A 6328-nucleotide genomic window follows, 5' to 3' on the forward strand; every position below is an offset into this window, starting at 1 on the left:
AACTGCTCAGTAAAAATTGGAAACCTACCACAAGTAAACTTGGTATTAAAAACCTCCAAGGTAAGCATCTCTTAGACTTCAAATGCTGTAGAATCAACACTTATAACTTGACACTTCTAACACTGAAAGACAAATAATTGCCTTATTTCCCATGCTCTCACTTCCCCTCATCTCCAGCTCTTGTGACACACAATGGAATTAGACATGGTGGTGATAGCATGCCCCAGTCAGGCAAAGCAAGGTGTATGCTGGGGACATTGCTGAGAAGACATATTCTTACTAGTCTCCTTGACATTTCTTCCTGCCTTTAGCTGAAAAAAAGGAGGGCAATGGAATGTTGTGCCTTACCAACAGGACCTCAGGCACTCACTCTGGACACACAGCATTGCTCCCCAGTTTCTGTATCATGAAGCAGAGAAGTTGATCCTCCTGCTCAGAGTATACAAAAAGTCATGATCATGCCCTGATGTCAGTCCACATTATCTGTGTTATGCCTTGGGAAAATGAGGAGCAGTTGAAACACTTCAACAAACTAAAATAAGGAGTAATATTTTCTCCCCTTACCGAACTGCAGATTGGTGGATGAATGCATGGAAATGAACTCTGCTTTAGCAGAGGGGATTGAACTAATTGATCTCCAGAGGTACCTTCCAACACCTACAATTCTGTGATCTGAGAAACTAATAGAAAGCAAAATGCATATAAAGATTCAATCCTCACCCTAGTGACACTGCAACATTTCTGCTGATAGCAGTCACGCAAAACAGGAGCAAAATACTGTGGGGGGGGAAGAGGGGAAGATAAACAGGAACTGGAAAAATCGATCAAGGAAGGATGACTTTTGAAAATTTTGCCCCTATGTTTACATCCTTGCTCCCCCCACTTACCATCAGCATCCATTTTCTCCAGCTCTCATCTATTCTCACTGCAGAAGCAGAAAGCTGTCACATCTCATCCGGCATCTCCCTTCCATCCATCTGCACGCCTGGAATAGCTGGCAGCTAATTCTGATGGATGAATGACCCATCAGTAACCCTCAGCAGTTACCATGGGGCATGTAAGCTGATCAAGCTTAAGGAATAGTGACAGTGAGAAACATTCATTCAGAGATGCTACTGGTAAAAAGATAAAGATGTAAAGGGTTCCATATGGTAGCTGTGTCCAATGGGAAAATACAATGCCAGAAGACAAGCATCTTATTGGTATGAACTGCACTTGCTTCCTTCTGCCATTTTGTTTGTCATCTTGCAGTATATTCCAAGCATTCTCTTTCCTCCTCAGTGCAAAAGCAGTTACATGCAGGAACAAGAACTATCACCAAAGTCTGATTCAAAATATTTATAAACCATTACTCATCAGAAAAAAATACAAATAAAGACAAAAAGTAATCAACTTAGATATCAATATTTTTGGAACATAAAGGTAGAAAAAGCCATATTTGAGGTCTTTTATTTCTTCTTTCTTTCCTTCTTTCTTTGTCTTTCTTTTCTTTCCTTCTTTTTCTTTCTTTCTTTCTTTCCTCTTCTTTTTTTCTTTGTTTTTCTTCCCCCTCTACCTTGTTTTCAACTGTTCAGCTCAATTTGCAGGCTTGCAATATTTGTATTAAAGTAACTGATCTTTTCCTTTGCCATTTTTATATGGTAAGTGCATTGCAGAATGATTCAAATTATTACAAACTATCCAAAACTTTTCTTCAAATTGAATTGTCATTACTGGTACAAGGCACTCACTTGCTTTTCAGATGCAGATACACTGAGATATTTGATAACAATAATATATATTCCTCTCTTTGCATCCTGACTTGCTGCTTTAAGCAACTATGTGAACCAGGTAATAAAAGCAGCTGGATTTTACCATGCCACCTCTATATTTCCTGAGTATGCTTTATGGAGGACACTGAGTTTTGAGAGTTCCATTTGTCTCCTAGCTTTTTCTGCTCCATGTTTTCACTTGGAAGTGCTATGTCTGGTGGACTGTTTATCCTGCTGTGCATCTAGTGAGACTGTTTCTCTGTCTGGAGATGGGCTTATTTTTACAATGTTCTTGTAAAGCTGTGATACTGCAGTGTTCAGACACCACTATGTAAAAAGGGGGAAGAAAATAGGGAGAGTAAAGGCTTTAAAAACAGAGATTGTAAGGAAAAAAAGTGGAGAATTTAAGATTTTACAATGGCTTAAATAAAGATAATAATTGCTTAGAAAGGCTCAAGTAGACTTGAAAATGTTTTCTTAGCTTTTATTTGACACTATTTTTCCCAATTACAGAATCACAGAATTGTTGAAATTGGAAGGGACCTTTAAAGGTCATCTAGTCCAACTCCCCAGCAATGGACAGGGATTTCTAATGCTAGGTCAAGATGCTCAGAGCCCAGTCCAGCCTGTCCTTGAGCGTATCCAGGGATGGGGCAGGGCATCCACCACCTCTCTGGCCAACCTGTTCCAATGCTTCAATACCTTTATTGTAAAAAAGGCCTTTTCCTTATATCCAATCTAATTTTCCCCTCTTTTAGTTTGAATAGCAGCCTTTCAATATCTAAAGAAGGGAACAGACTCTTTAATGGGGTCTGATGTGACAGGATAACGGAAAGTGGTTTCAAACTAAAGGAGGAGAGATTTAGATTGAATATAAGGAAGAAGGTTTTTACAGTAGAGGTGCTGAGGCAGTGGAAGTGGTTGCCCAGAGATGTGGTGGATGCCCTGTCATTGGAGACAGTCAAGGTCAGGCTGGAGCGGGCTCTGAGCAACCTGATCTAGCTGCAGATGTCACTTTTCATTGCAGGGGAGTTGGACTAGATGAGCTTTAAGAGTCCCTTCCAACTCAAAAGATTCTTCGACTCTATATTAAAGAGAATCAGTCTCAGTACAGACCCCTGAAGGACACCATTTGTCACTGATCTCCACTGACCACTCCTGATAATGAACTTGCATTTGAACAGTCCACCCATCAACTCCCTGTATTTCCAATCTAGAGAGAAGGATGTTATGCAGGACACTGTCAAAGACCTTACTGAAGTTGAGATAGCTGACATCAGTGGCTCTTCCACTGTCCATTGATGCAGTGATACCATCATAGAAGTCTGGTAAAAACTAGGGAAACAGGAATGCACTTGCTATCAATACGCTTCTTTGTGAAATTTTTGTAGCTGTATTTTTCCCTGAAGAGCACACAAGACACATACAAATAAATATACTGAATGAGTTGTTTTACCAGGGTATTGCAGATATAAAGCTCTCATCTTCAGCATCCCCCTATCTGAGCAAGGAGAGAAACTGGAGCTACAAATGTAGCCAGCTACCTACACTCACCATCTTCATCATCCCGGAGCTCAGCACTGAGAAACCTTATTATCTCTTAGTACCCATTTCAGTCGTAATACCCACACAGTAGATAGCTATCTCCACTACAGAGGTTGTGGTGATACATGCAAGCCTTGAGGCATTTTGGTTTAAAAGCAAACTTACAAAAACTAAGACACTCTTGTGTTGGTGAGCACGATGCTCAACAATATAGTATCACTGATACTACCTCCACTTTTTATTTAAATGCTAATAAAGTTTCAAAATGCCATGTCACACAGTGATCTGTATCTTAGATGTAAGCACAGCCATCTTCAATTTGTTTGTGATAAATCAATTTTAAATACCTCTTAAGATTAAATACTATCTGTTCAGATCCCTTCACAGAAAATCAGGTTCCATTAATCACGTCATCAGATAATAATATTTTTTTAGTTTTACACCCAAAAACTAACTGTGATCAACATGGTTGCACTAGGATAACTATTTGCACATCTGCAAATACATCCTGGGCTATTTGGTTTCTGGTTCAGTTTTGGATGGTGGCAGAGGCTGTCTGACCTTGGTAGAACGTCAGTTCTTTGAGGTTGCATAAAGCTTTTTGCTGTTTTTTGTAAGATGGTAGTGATGAACTCCTTTCCACTGAGACTTTTGACCACAGATCTAATACCCCCCTACTCTCACAGCCAAGAATTTCCTATCATAGTACATAGCCCCCTGGCTCTTAAATCAGGTCCATTATTTCTTCTTCCTTTTACAAGGTCTTAAAAACCCGCTTTCCAGCAGTATGTGTTATATATACATAGCAGTTCTAACATCTTGGTCCACCAGAAGCTAATCATTTTTTCATACTTGATTATTCTGTCCAGCACATTAAGAGGATAGGATATTTCTGTACAAGTACAGAATTGCTCTCTGGGTCATCTAATGATCTTATGGGGCTCATAGAACATAACTCTCTTACTGTAGTGCTATAATGCCAAAGATTTGGTGGAGACCAGAAGAAATACATTCTGCTGCCTAATAGATGTTGTCAGGTGAAGTAACAAATATTGCCAAAAGCATTTCTCAAAAGAGAACTTAAGAAGTTGGTGGAATCAGCTCCTTGATCTTGGCAGTCAATGTGAATAAAAGTGCAAAAAATCCTTTTCACGACTACCTTAAAAAAAAAAAAGATTTCACAGGAAGAGAACAACAGCTACAGTCTATGATAGAACAAATTGGACTGCAGCTCCCTTTTCAAACATTTTTGCATGTCTGGCTTTCTGTACATGCAAATGTTTGAATATCATTCACAAACCTATTCCAGATAATAGTTAAAATATTCCTTTCCAAGACTCTTCCCACAACCAAAATCTTAGGCAGTCTAATAAAGACACTCTTCAGTTTCTCATTAGTTAATATCATTGTTTTTATTTAATCTTGCAATGATAAAATTTTCCAAAAACAGTGGAAAATAGAGATAGAAGGGATTTATTCTCCCTCCCATCTGTTGGATATTGTCTTTTTCCAATAACATCCAAGTTTTGCAGAACTCAGTTTCTGCAGAGCCATTCCAGACCTTATGCTACATCTTGAGCCAACGCCTCCTTTCTTCTGGGTTCTTATAGCATACAGCCATATACAGGCTGCCTCATTTCAACATCTTTCCCAGTTGAACCACATACTTACGACGCATTTCATAACAAACTTAATTCCAGATGTCTACTTCCACAAGCAAGAAATCCGTGCATGCCAGCTTCTGCTAGTGATGCTCTCCAGGCAGCTGGCTCTATTTGGTAAAGTCTCTCACCATGCTGAGTGAATGTCTCATATTTCCTTTCAGCATTCCTGTGACCAGTGGCCTTTCAGGGGCAGCAGGACTGACATTCATGCTTGTCTGCTCACAGCTCTTCTGAGCTGCTTTGTAAGGCTCATCCGGCTGGTGCGGTGTGCCTTTGCAGCAGCATCAGTCATTTTTTACCTCTTTTGAAAGCTCTGCTGTTTCTTAGCGCAGCTATCTGTCTATCTATCATGTTTTGTTTAGCCCATTCTCCTTGCAGTAGTTCAGCCCCAGAGCAGACAGAATAATCCCGGCTGGATTTCAGCCTGTCTTCAGTAAGCAAAATGATGCAGATATCACTGGTTTTTGCAACTTGGATTCCTGCCATTTAGTTGCACTAGAAGATTGAAGAGCTGGAAAATATTTTGCTGAAGCTAGGGAAACACTTCTGGCAAAACAAAACCAAACCAAACCAAACAGGCTTTAACAAGACACTTAAAATAAAAGCTCTCCTGAGATCATAAGCCTGCTGCAGTTTATCTGAACAGCTTTCCTGCCTTATCCATTAAAAGTGAAGCCCTCCTCGGAGCGCTGGTAACAGGCATTACAGTTTGTAATGCTTTTCCCTGATGTGAGGGAAGGGACGCAACTCCTTCCAGCCGTACTTGGGCAGGCACTTGGGAAAGTCCGCCTGTCGCCGTCTGGAGAAGCAGCACCCTGTGAGCAGATTTGGCACTTCACACATTTTGAATTGGAGCGCGGTGCACCTTTTGCTCAAGAATTCCCTGCAGGCTCCAGTATTTTGTTCTGGGCAGGCTGAGGATTGCCGTTTCCCATATTTCACACGAGGGGCAGTACGGCAGGATGCCTAAGCGGTCTTACGGAGACAACACGCGTCTTCACCAACCACGGCTGTGGTTATAGGAAGGGACAGCGTAAGGGATCGCGCAGACCACCACACCTCCTCCTCACAAAGGAAAAAAAGACGGCACTACCGGCGCTGCGCCTTTTAACCAGGGATGGCGGCGCTGCCCCGCCTGCCAGCGTCACGTGCCGGCGGGCAGCGTGAGAGCGAGGCGAAATGCCCGGCTTCCCGTCCCTCGCTGCGCATGCGCTGCTCCTCCCTTTATTTCGCCGCGGCGGGGCGCTGCTCGGCTTTTTCTCCGTCCGGCGGCAGCCTGAGGAGAGGGGTGGTAGCTCCGTGTTTCCCGTAACGAAGGCGCTCGGCTTTTTCCGATGTTGCTCGGCGCCTCCCCGCCGCGCTCGCGGC

This window comes from Meleagris gallopavo, chromosome 3, assembly GCF_000146605.3.
Source record: "Meleagris gallopavo isolate NT-WF06-2002-E0010 breed Aviagen turkey brand Nicholas breeding stock chromosome 3, Turkey_5.1, whole genome shotgun sequence".
Taxonomy (NCBI): Eukaryota; Metazoa; Chordata; class Aves; order Galliformes; family Phasianidae; genus Meleagris; species Meleagris gallopavo.